We start from the raw sequence: 11427 nt of genomic DNA on the forward strand, positions 1-11427 counted from the left end.
ACAGATTTGGGTGAACTCCTCTCTTCTTTTGAGGTTCCCCAAAATATCCTGGGGTTCTCTGCACCCGTCAGAAGAGAGACATTCCTTACTCAACTGGAAAGGTTGCTGAAGGTACCAGGCCAATATTTCCAAGTGGCTTCATTCCATAAAGTCCAATCTTCATTCCTCAAAAGCTGTCTGGTCATATCCGAGTCTGCATATGTTTTCCTCCAATATGATCTTCCAGGCAAAGCTTTGGTAATGTAACCCATGTTTCCAAATGTGTCTTGTTATAAGGAGAAGAGATTCTTAGTGAACTCATGTAAATAACGATATTGCCATGAAATAAGAACATTCACTTACTAAGAGTTTCCAAATTCTGGAGGGATCAGGTAGAGAGAAAATGATAAATGTTTCAATTCTGTTTACAAAAGTATGATTTACCAAATTGTTATAAGTCATAGTCAGCTTAAGAGAAAAGAGAAAAAGTATTCCTTAAACCTGAAAAAACAAAGCATTTAAAAAATCAGCAATATTCCAAACAAAAAGTCATACAAATTATAATCATTCTTGTGAGTTTACTTAGTTGCATGTAACCAACTCTTGATCTTCTGTTAGCAGTTTCATGAGGCTATCAGTTTTTCCTTTACAGTTCTGCTGTTTTTTACCCAGCTCAGTTTCATAATCTGAAAGTTGGTCAGAAACCTGTATTTTAGAGCAGGTGTCAGAGTCTTTTCCATGAAGCTCTCTGAAGATGAAACATAGTTGCAAAACATCAGAGTAAAACACCATCCTTTTGCAAATGAGAAAATATTTTAAAATGGCCATTGATAAAGATGCTTTGCTATTTCTGTGACAGTCAACATTTTGAGATAATAACTAGAATTATGACTGACAACCAGGACAGATCAGAACTTTTCGAATGTTACATGTTTTTCAAAAAACAGTAGTATTAATAACATTTACCCACACGATATAACCTAGGAAGGCTTATTATCATTTACTTAACAATATTTGCCATGTAATTTAATATACCAAATAAGTATCATTGGTTTAATGTCTTCCTCTTTATGGAAAGAGAGAATAAATTCTTTGAGAAGTCTCAAGGCTGATTGAAAATTCTCAAAGTTTCTTTTTTAAGGCAAAAAAAAGATGTTAATTTTCGGCGAAGTTTGTCAAAAATATCAAAAGGCTTTAAAACATTTGGTGACCTAGGAAACAATGCCTAGTTATCCATTTAATCAAGGTGACAACAGAGACAGTCAAAGGCAAACAGAGAGTTACCACAGTCAAAAAAAAAAAATCCTTAATAGATAGACCTCAGTCCTTTAGAACAAAGGAAATTATTTTAACAAAACAAAGACTTTTTTCTGTCTTTTAGGCAGACTTACTCAAAGGAACACCCTTTAAACCTTTTTAACCTCTATATCAAGCACAGACCAAAGTTTAAGAAAATTACCTTTATAAGAGAGAAAGCCAAATCCTAATTTTCCACCAGCTTACTTTAGCCAACTTGACCATGTACAAAACAGCTCAAGGTTTTACTTCCACAAACCTTCTGTCACTTCTACATCAGAATTTGTCCCCTGCCTTCTTTCCTTTTCTCTTTCCTAGTACTTTAGGACAAATTTATCTTTTTTAACAAAACCAACAAAAATATCTCTATTTTTCATAACTTCTTTACTGACAACATATATTTTACTTTTCTTGTATACAGACTTTCCATAAATATGTACTTTCTCATAGAAAATTTCTCAACATGCACAAAACGTGTTTATCAATACACTTAAGCACCTTTCAGTTTCTCTGAGATAAGAAACCAAAGGCAGACAAATCTATGCTTAGAAATCAATTTTTAATGTTTGATCTTGTGTGCAAATGACCCAGATACTCAAAAAAATTTTATCAACTTAATTTATCAAAACTCTAGAGTTTTAAGTTACCAAAAAGATTTTGGAAGCTGTTTTTCAAGCGTGTGTACCATAAAACATAATTATTGCACCCAAAACCTCTCACCCATTTTTGCCTATCTAAATTATTTGTTCCCAACAATTAGGTTTAGATCGTTTTCAAAAACTTCATGTCACATTAAAGCAGTTAGCCATCATCTTGAGTTGTTTTAAGTATATACACCGTAACACATAATTATTATTAAAATGTTCCCCCAAAGACCTTTATCCTTTTTACATCTATTTAGTTTACTTGTGGCCAATAATTATATTTAGATTGTCTGAAAAATCCTCATGAGACATTAGACAGAAACAGTTATTATTTTGTTATTACTTTTGATGACAAATTTTGCAACAGAGATAACATGAGCTCGTCTGACCAGTAAATCCAGGCTCTAAGTCTGCATCACATCCAATGCTGATAACTCTGAAAACACATTTATTTAAATTAAACCCAGAAACTTAAACAAGCTTTTCATTTACCAAACATCATTTTATATCATGTTAACTTGAAAGACATCTGGGCTAGTTTCTATTACATTTAGAAATGACTGGTAAAAGTGTTTGCTCCAAGCCGATTAAATAGACCTCCTTCAAAATTTTAAGCAGGTCTCAGGTACAAAACTCAAAATAACAGTTTGATCCAAACTGTTTTTCTAGCAGGTGGATCTGCTCAGGTAGCCAAACATATTTACTGAGGATTCTTTCTTTTTTCTGGAAGGCTTTTTTATGGCTGTTTTTGAAATAGCTTTGTCTTTTAGAAGTTTCTGTATATTAATTAAAGGTTGCATCCCACCGTGAGAGGTTTTGAATCCTTTCTTTTAAGGGTGACCCTTAAGGTGAACTCATCTGCAACAGCAGTTCTCCAGAATGACCGGTACAATTCCAAATTACCTCAAAAGTTTACTTGTTTTTAGTTGTTTAATTCTAGATCAGGAATTGGGGGAGTTGAAGTGGGGAAGCTCAGCAAGACGAGAGAGGAGCAGCAGATTCAGCTTCGGCTGCTGGCATATTTAATTATTTTATTTAAAGAGGCAGTATAGTATTTCTGACTTCATTTAGAAGCCTCAAAAAATTAAAATAGGCTTTCAGTTGGTGGTTTACCTTTGTAGCTGGCTTTTTCCAATTGCATATGTAAATAAACCAGCTTGGGTAAACTGAAATTGCCCCATTTTGTCCATTTTAAAGTGAGATCTCCTTGAGCATGTTTAATTAACATTGCCTGAAGGATGGATTTATATGCTCTTACAATATCAGGCAGGGGAAATGTTCCCCTTCCCCAGTGAGACACAGTGTTTATCCCCATAACATAATCTATAATACAATCAGACAAAAGAAATGTAATCATTTTACAAAAAGCCCATTTAAATATAGCAATTTTTACAAAAGTTCATCTTAATTTTATCGACTCTTATACCTCTAATTACAACTTGTGTCAGGATTCCATTAACAAGTTTCAGTATTACAATACTGCGTAGGGGAAGCATTCCCAGCCAGACATCACATTCATTTCCCAAAAAAACATCCAGGCAAAGTTGACATAACCTCTTTGTATAATATTAGCTTAAACACTTTAATCTTTATAGTCTTAGCAACCTGAGCAGCCTAACTGTTGCCCCAAACAATTGCTGGTCTGGTTTCTCATTGTGATTTTTGCATGCTGGCTCTTTAAATTTTTGAAACTTGGGTGAATAGAACAGGCTTGTCTGAGGTCCTTTAACGTTGGGGGGGCCCTTAGGGGCTCCCTTTTAGCCCATCCAACCTTTGGCAGTGTTTCATTAAAACCTTTGTTTTAATTTCATTCATGTCTGTTCCATTCATCCCATTTTCCTTTTTAATAACTAGTTAAAGATTTCCATCCTGTTGAGATGAGTCCTGTGACTCTTCCCTTTTAGATTCCTCTTTGCTTTTTCCCCTTTTCATATTTATCTTATTTACCCCACTGTCTTGTTTACCTTATTTTTATTTTTTAACTCCTCTAAAAATTTCCACCTTGTTGAGGAGTCCCTTTTTTCTCTCCCAGCTTCTCTTCACTCCTCCGTTAACTCAATGCCTTCATCAGCATCTGTAAGACCATGGAAGGAAGGTGAAACCCCAAGTTTGATGAAGTTCTTAAGACTAGTCATTGTATTTCCTTTTTCATAGGAACCAATAAAACAGTGGTTTATGATGAGAGCTCTCTAAAACTTTTCCAACTTAAGGATCCACTGTTTGGCCATTTTTCTTCTTCTGCAGAGTCTCCACCACATTGTGGCCATGTGGTGTCACAGAAGAAAAGCATCTTCTTCTTGGACATGGGCTCATAGCTGAATACAGCCCATTCAACCAAGAGGTGGCCCAGAAGGCTTTTCTTGGGGACAGATGGAGTTCCCCCCCTTTCAGCATTACAAACATACAGAACAGACAGCCAGGCGCAATCCCAAACAGAACAGACAGGTGCACCCAACAGATTCCAGGTAAAAGTCCTACAATTATTCCCACTCTGGTAGGCCAACTTATTAACCAGATGGCCCTGCCTCGCAAGGAGTTTGGACCCCAGATTGAGGGCAAGGGAGTTCTTGGTGTGCCTCTGAGGTGACTTTCCCTACTCCAGATTGAGTCCCTTGACTCACCAGAAGCAAAAACCAACAAACCAACAAACAAACAATTCTAGAGCCTGTTTCTTTGTCACAAGAAAATGTGCCTAGGGTCCGAGGTGCTGGGTCGGAAGGAAAGTACTGGGGACAGTCCCTAGGGTAAATCACCTAGGCAGCTGGTGGGCTGCTTCTCAGGAAATCCCAGTCGGCCCAGGGCCATGGAGCCACGGGCAAAGAGCCTCCTGGCTGGCTCACCAAATTGTTACTGGATACATACCAAGGTTCTTTACCCCCCACACAAGAGGGGCCAAATAAACACTGGTATGCCAGCCTTACGGCAAGGAAAGAGTTTTTATTTTGGGTGACATCAGCCAGCAGACGAGAGATCTCAAATTTGTCCCGTCTCCCCAAAGATGGGATGCCAGGGGTTTGAAAGGTTGCAAGGGAGAGCATGTGCTTGGGTTTTCTGTAAGGGGCGGAGGGGAGCATGTGGCCACGCTGGTTGGCATCTTCCCATCAGCCTGCATTTGGCCTTGAAGATTGAATTTCTTTCCCTTGACTGTCTAGGCTTTTCCGGTTAGTTTTCATCGTCAGCCTGTGTTTGGCCTTGTGAAGCTGAATCTTGATGCCTGGACCTTGATTTCCTGGGAAAGACAGCTCACTCATATACTGAGGAGGGACAGAAAGACCTGGTTAGTTTTAAACAACGGTTGATTATGCTGAATATGCACAGCTGCAGTTAGCAAAGCTTATCTCCAAGTTTTTGCTCTCTTCTTCTAGCCCAGGGAAGACTTTTTAACCTCTTCGTGCTCGGCTTCAGGCAAGTAAGAACAACAGTATTATCTACATCATTTGCATTATATACAGAAGCCAAACAACAATCCTTAGAATCGTGGGAGTTTAGAGGTGGAAAGGACTGACTTTGGAGAGCATCTCTTCTAACCCTCTCATTTGTAAGGGAGAAAGTGCAGATCTCCAGCAGCCCTGTCCAATGGAAATGTAATGTCAGTCACAGATGCAGTTTTAAATTTTCTAGTGGTCACATCAAAAAGAAAAAAAGGAAAAAGAGGGACTTCTGATTCTGGCCGGTATGGTGTAGGCACATTTTTCGGTTTTGAAATGTTGTTGGTGTGAGCTCATTTCAATCAAGATTGTTCCTTCCCAAGGAAGTATAAGCAGTCATCTAGCCCATTAGCAAAGAAACAATTCAGAGTGCTATTAGGTATTGATCACGATGGCAGGCAAGCAAGGTTGGAAGGAGGTCTCAGAGGCTGGAGAGTTGAGGCAAAGATCTATAAGGGCTTTAGGTCTGATCTTTTACTAAGAAGTGTGAAATTAGAGACAGGAGGATGTTAATGTTTCAGGGGAAGACACCAACGTGGCCTTGGGGAAGAGACGAGGTCGGCCTGGAGGACTAAGACAGAAAGTTCAGGATAAGGAGAAAAGGGAAAGGGAGAAAAATAGTTTGGTTAGGGGAAGAGACAAGGAAACTTTGAGGAACCGTAAAGATAATCATGGAAGTTTCAAATTAATATGGCCAGAAAAGGGAGTGACCCTAGAGTGAAGGAGTCATAGGACACTGTAAGTATTAATTAGGGAAGCAGGTCCATATAGAGAAAGCAGGATGCAGTGAAGTACAGTCAAGAAAGGGGGCTGTGTTTGTGGTATTTTAAGTACATTGGACTGAGAGGCTTGAACAGTGTGGCAGTGGTAATTCAGAGAAAGGAACAGCTAGAAAGCTTGCAAGTAACATTTTTTAGTCCTACTATATGCCAAACATTTGAAAAGCATTATATCATTTAATCATCACAGCAACTCCATAGGAGGTGTTTTCTCCTTTTTCTTGTGAAAACGCTGACACTCACTGATCTTATATAATATACCTAGGTTCGTGCAAAGGTATGATATACAATTTAGCTAAATTTCAACACAGGTCTGCCTATCTTCACGGCCTTTTCCTCTCCACTCCACTCCCATTTATAGGGGAAAACATGCTTGATTTGGTGCCTGATTCTAGAGATGGGATGAAAGGAGTATTTAATCAAAGATGACTCGAGCTTATAGGTAGAAAATTCATTGGAGCAAAGAATCTTGGAGCCATTTGAGAGGGAAGTTGTAGAGGAAGTAATTTTAAGGCAAGAAGAGGAGTTAGGCTTGAGACATGTTCAGTTTGTGGCATTGTGCGGACATGCAAGTGGAAATGGTAAGTAGGACTGGAGATTTTGGACTGTAGTTCAGATGAGAAGGCAGGAGGAGAGATATGAGAATAATCAGCATAGAAGTTATATTTGAAAGTGGGAGAATGAATATTCTTCCCACGAAATAGAGAGTATCAAGAGAAAGCTGTAAGAATATCTTAAGCAATCAGAGCATTCGTATAATTAGATAATGAGAAGAGGAGGACAGGGAGTCAAGTGACGAAACAAAGGAAAAATGAAGAGAATCAGAAGGGAATAGTATAATAGGAAATAAAGTGAGACAACATGTCAAGAAGGCTTGGTCAACAATGTAAACTACTTCATAAAGGACAGGAGGTAAATAGACTACTGAACTTGGGAGAAGGAAATTTTCAATGACGTTCAAGAAGACCCTTTGTGTGGAGTGATGGAGAAACGCACCTTGCTGGGGAAGCATTTGGGATGAGAGACAACTGGGCCACTGGGGAACTTTGCAGTGATGGGGAGAGAACTTTACATCTTGTACCGAAAGCTGAAAGGCACTGTCTTACTTTTTAAACAAGGCTCCCAGGAAACCAAGATGTCATGTGCAAGCTACTGGGATTGTTCTGTGAAGAATCCATTGGATTTCAGGAAGGGTACTTAACATGAATATTGGAAGGAAATGACCTTTAATAGTCTTTTGAATCATGTGGGACGGTAGGATGAGGGAGAGACTCACAAGGAAACAAGAACCATTCATTAGCAGTTTCAGAAAAAGAAGGTCTTTCTAAAAGGAGCGGGAGGGAGTACTGGGAGTTCTTTCAAGGAGCTTACAGCGCTATTTTTAGCCACCCATTAAACCTTTCTCCATCAAATTTAGTTTATTCTCCACTGAGGAGGGGGATGCATTATTTAGGTCTATGAAGAAGTGAGGCTATTGAGGTAATTAATTCTCCTTTCAGCACAAAGAGGAAAAAAAATTGTAAGCTGATTAGCACCTGCAATACGCTCGTGTGGAGAAATTCTTCCTTACCAACAACTTCCTATGGAAATTTTAACATATTGGCATTCATTTTTAAAATAATGATAACCTTTAATTATCCCTTGGCTCTATTTTGAGGCATTTGAAGGGCTTTCCCGGACTCCAGTCATGCGTCATTTAACGACCGGGATGAGTTCTGAGAAATGTGTCGTGCCTTAGGTGATTTTGTTATTGTGCGAACATCATAGACTGTCCTTAAATCAAGCACAAGAGAAAATGACGCAATCAATAGATTTCAGTAAACATGCAATCTATGAGGCTGCTGCCATTGTAAAATGGCATAGTTTTTTTTTTTATAAGTGGAAAGAGTACACTCTAAAATACTGATAAAAATTATAGTATAGTGAATACATAAACCACTAACATAGTTGTTTATTATCATTATCAAGTATTATTTACTGTGTATAATTGTATTGCTATACTTTTATATGACTGGCAGCACAGTAGATTTGTTTATACCAGCATCACCACTAACATATGAGTAATGTTGCCCCATGACATTACAAGAGCTACAACATCACTATGAGGCAGGAAGTTTTCAGCTCCATTATAATCTTATGGGAGCACCATTGTATATATGGTTCGTCGTTGACCAAAACATTGTTATGCATTGCACGACTCTATTTCGTTTCTGATAGCTACTATGCAGGTAAGTGGAAAGAACAACAGCATTATCTACATCATTTGCATTATATCCAGAAGCCAAACAAAAATCCTTAGTATCATGGGAGTTTAGAGGTGGAAAGGACTGACTTTGGAGAGTATCTCTTCTAACCCTCTCATTTGTAAGGGAGAAAGTGCAGATCTCCAAAAGCCCTGTCCAATGGAAATGTAATGTCAGTCACAGATGCAGTTTTAATTTTCTAGTGGCCACATTAAAAAAAAAGTTAAAAAGGGGACTTCTGATTCTCTCCAAGACAGTGAAGGCTCTTTTTTCCATATTCTTCCTGCTTATTTTAATTTATATATAAAACAAACAAGAAGAATCCGAAATCTGGAGAAAGAAGGCAGGCCAGCTAAGGACTTTGGAACTTGAGGAATGGCAAAATGGTGAGTTTCCTGGGTTATCTTTTTGCCTCTCTTATATCCTGGATTGGGTGCTGGAGAATGCTGCAACCCAGAAACACCCACAGGCACAGCCAACAAAAGTCCCAAGAAAAATCTGTTCTTTTAAGCCAAATAACCAGGAAAGGAGCAGCCTAGCAAGAAAGAAACCTTTTTGATGATAACTGCCCTACTCACACATCATAGAAAAAAAAAACCCTGAAACGAAAACTTAGTGCACGTCTCCTGGCTCCATCTGCAAAGGCCGAGCGTGGAGCCTAGATTTCCATCCTCATCCATTGCTAACGAGATATCCCCACTTCTCCCCACTGGGTTGGTGTCTAAGGAGACCAAGTCTCCAAGACTATATTTTCAGCACTGCCTGGAGGTGATGAGATGCCCTCTCCACATCAGCACCACCATCATGTCAGCAGAAACCACATGGGGAGCCTGGATTTCCACCCTCACCTAGCAGTAATGAGGCATACCTTGCTTTCTCCACAGTGTATGTGAAGTCTGAATGGGGAGCCTGGACTTCCATACCTGCCTGTCAGTAATGAGGCAGTACCCGAATCCTGCACCAGCGTATTGTCAGTGGAGGCTTGCTAAAAAGGAAGATTTATATAATATCCAAAGCCTCATAATATGCAAAATGTCCAAGGTAGAATTGAAAATCACTCCTCAAGAACCAGGAAAATCTCAGCTTAAATGAGAAGAAAACATTAATAGATTCCCCCATTGAAAAGAAGCAGACATTGGAATTATCTGAAAAGGGTTTAAAGGCAACCATCATAAAAAAAAACTTCAATGAGCAATTATGAACATATTTGTAACAAATAAGGAAAAAAGTCTTAGCAAGAAGTGGAAGATATAAAGAAGAACTAAATTAGAAATTTTAGAACTGAAATATATAGTAAACTCCCTGCATGGGCTCAATAAAAAATGGAGATGAGGGGCTGGCCCCATGGCATAACAGTTCCGTTTGGTGCACTCCACTTTGGTGGCCTGGGTTCGTGTGTTCGGATCTGGAGCACGGACCTACACCAGTTGTCTGCCATGGTGTGTTGGCGACCCACATAAAAAATATAGGAAGATTGACACAAATGTTAGCTCAGGGATAATTTTCCTCAAACAAAAAGGGAAGAAGATTGCTAACGGATGTTAGCTCATGGTACATCTTCCTCAGCAAAAAAAAAAAAAAAAAAAAAAAAGAAAAGAAAAAAATGGAGATGAGAGAGAAATGATGCAGTGAACTTGAAGATAGAACATTAGAAATTACCCGATCTTAGCAACAGAGAGAAAATAGACTTAAAATAATATCAGAGCCTCAGTGACCTGTGGACAATAATAAAAGCTCTAATATTCATGTCACTGAAGTTCCAGAGGAGGAAAAAGAATATGGGCATGAACAAATACTCAACAGAATAAGGAATGAAAATTTTTCAATTTTATGAAAAGTATATACCTCTAGATTCAAGAGAATTAGTAAACGCTACACATAATAATCATATGGGAATCCATGCCAACACATATCATAATCAAACTTCTATAATCTAAAGACATTGAAAAACTCTCGAAAGCAGATAGGAGAAATGACACGTGACCTATAGGGAAACACCAGGTCAAATGATAGCAGATTTCTCATGAGAAACCATGGAGACCAGAAGGAAGTGTCATAATATTTTTCAAATGCTGAAAGAAAAGAACAATTAACCCAAAATTTCATATCCAGAGAAAAAAACTTCAGAAATGAAGATAAGATCAAGATATTCTCAAATGAAGGAAAACTGAGAGAATTTCTTTCCGGCAGACTTATCCTAAAATAATGGCTAAAGCACATTCTCTACATGGAAAGGGGAATGGTAAAAGAAGGAACTTTAGAATATGAGGAAGGAGGAAACAAAACAACAAGCAAAATATAGATAAACATAATAGAGTATCCTTCTCTTCTCGAGTTTTCTAAATTACGTTTGACAATTGAATTAAAATTATAACAATGATATGGTTTTAAGTTTGTGTAGAGGAAGTAGTTAAAACAATTATAATTTTGGAGGATAAAAGAACATAAAAAGAGGGTAGGTTTCTATGCTTCATCAAACTGTAAAATAAAGATGCCAGTAGACTGTGATAAGTTATGGATATATAATGCAACACTTGGAGCAACCACTAAAAAGCCATACAAATACATACTTTCAAAAGCACTACAGATAAATTAAAATGGAATTCTAAAAAATTTTCAAATAACCCACAGGAAATATGCACATGAAAATATGCTTAAAGTTATTAGTCATCAGGGTAATGGAAATCAAATCCACAATGAGATATTACTTCACACCAACTAAGATGGCTATAGTAAAAAAGACAGAAAATAACAAGTGTTGGTGAGAATGTGAAGGAGAAATTTGAACCCTCATATGTAGTTAGTAGGAATGTAAAATAGTGCAGTCACTTTGGAAAACATTTTGGCACTTTTTCAAAATGTTAAACATAAAGTTACCATAAAAATAAATACGTAAATAAAGTTACTACATGACCCAGCAATTCCACTCTTAGTTATCTACCAAGAGAAATGAAAACCTGTTCAAACAAAAACATGTACATAGATGTAAATAGCAGCATTATTTATAGTAGTCAAGAAGTGAAAATAACCCAAACGTCCATCTACTGATCAATGGATA

Source organism: Ceratotherium simum, chromosome X (genome assembly GCF_057802395.1).
Source record: "Ceratotherium simum simum isolate JZ-2026a chromosome X, ASM5780239v1, whole genome shotgun sequence".
NCBI lineage: Eukaryota > Metazoa > Chordata > Mammalia > Perissodactyla > Rhinocerotidae > Ceratotherium > Ceratotherium simum.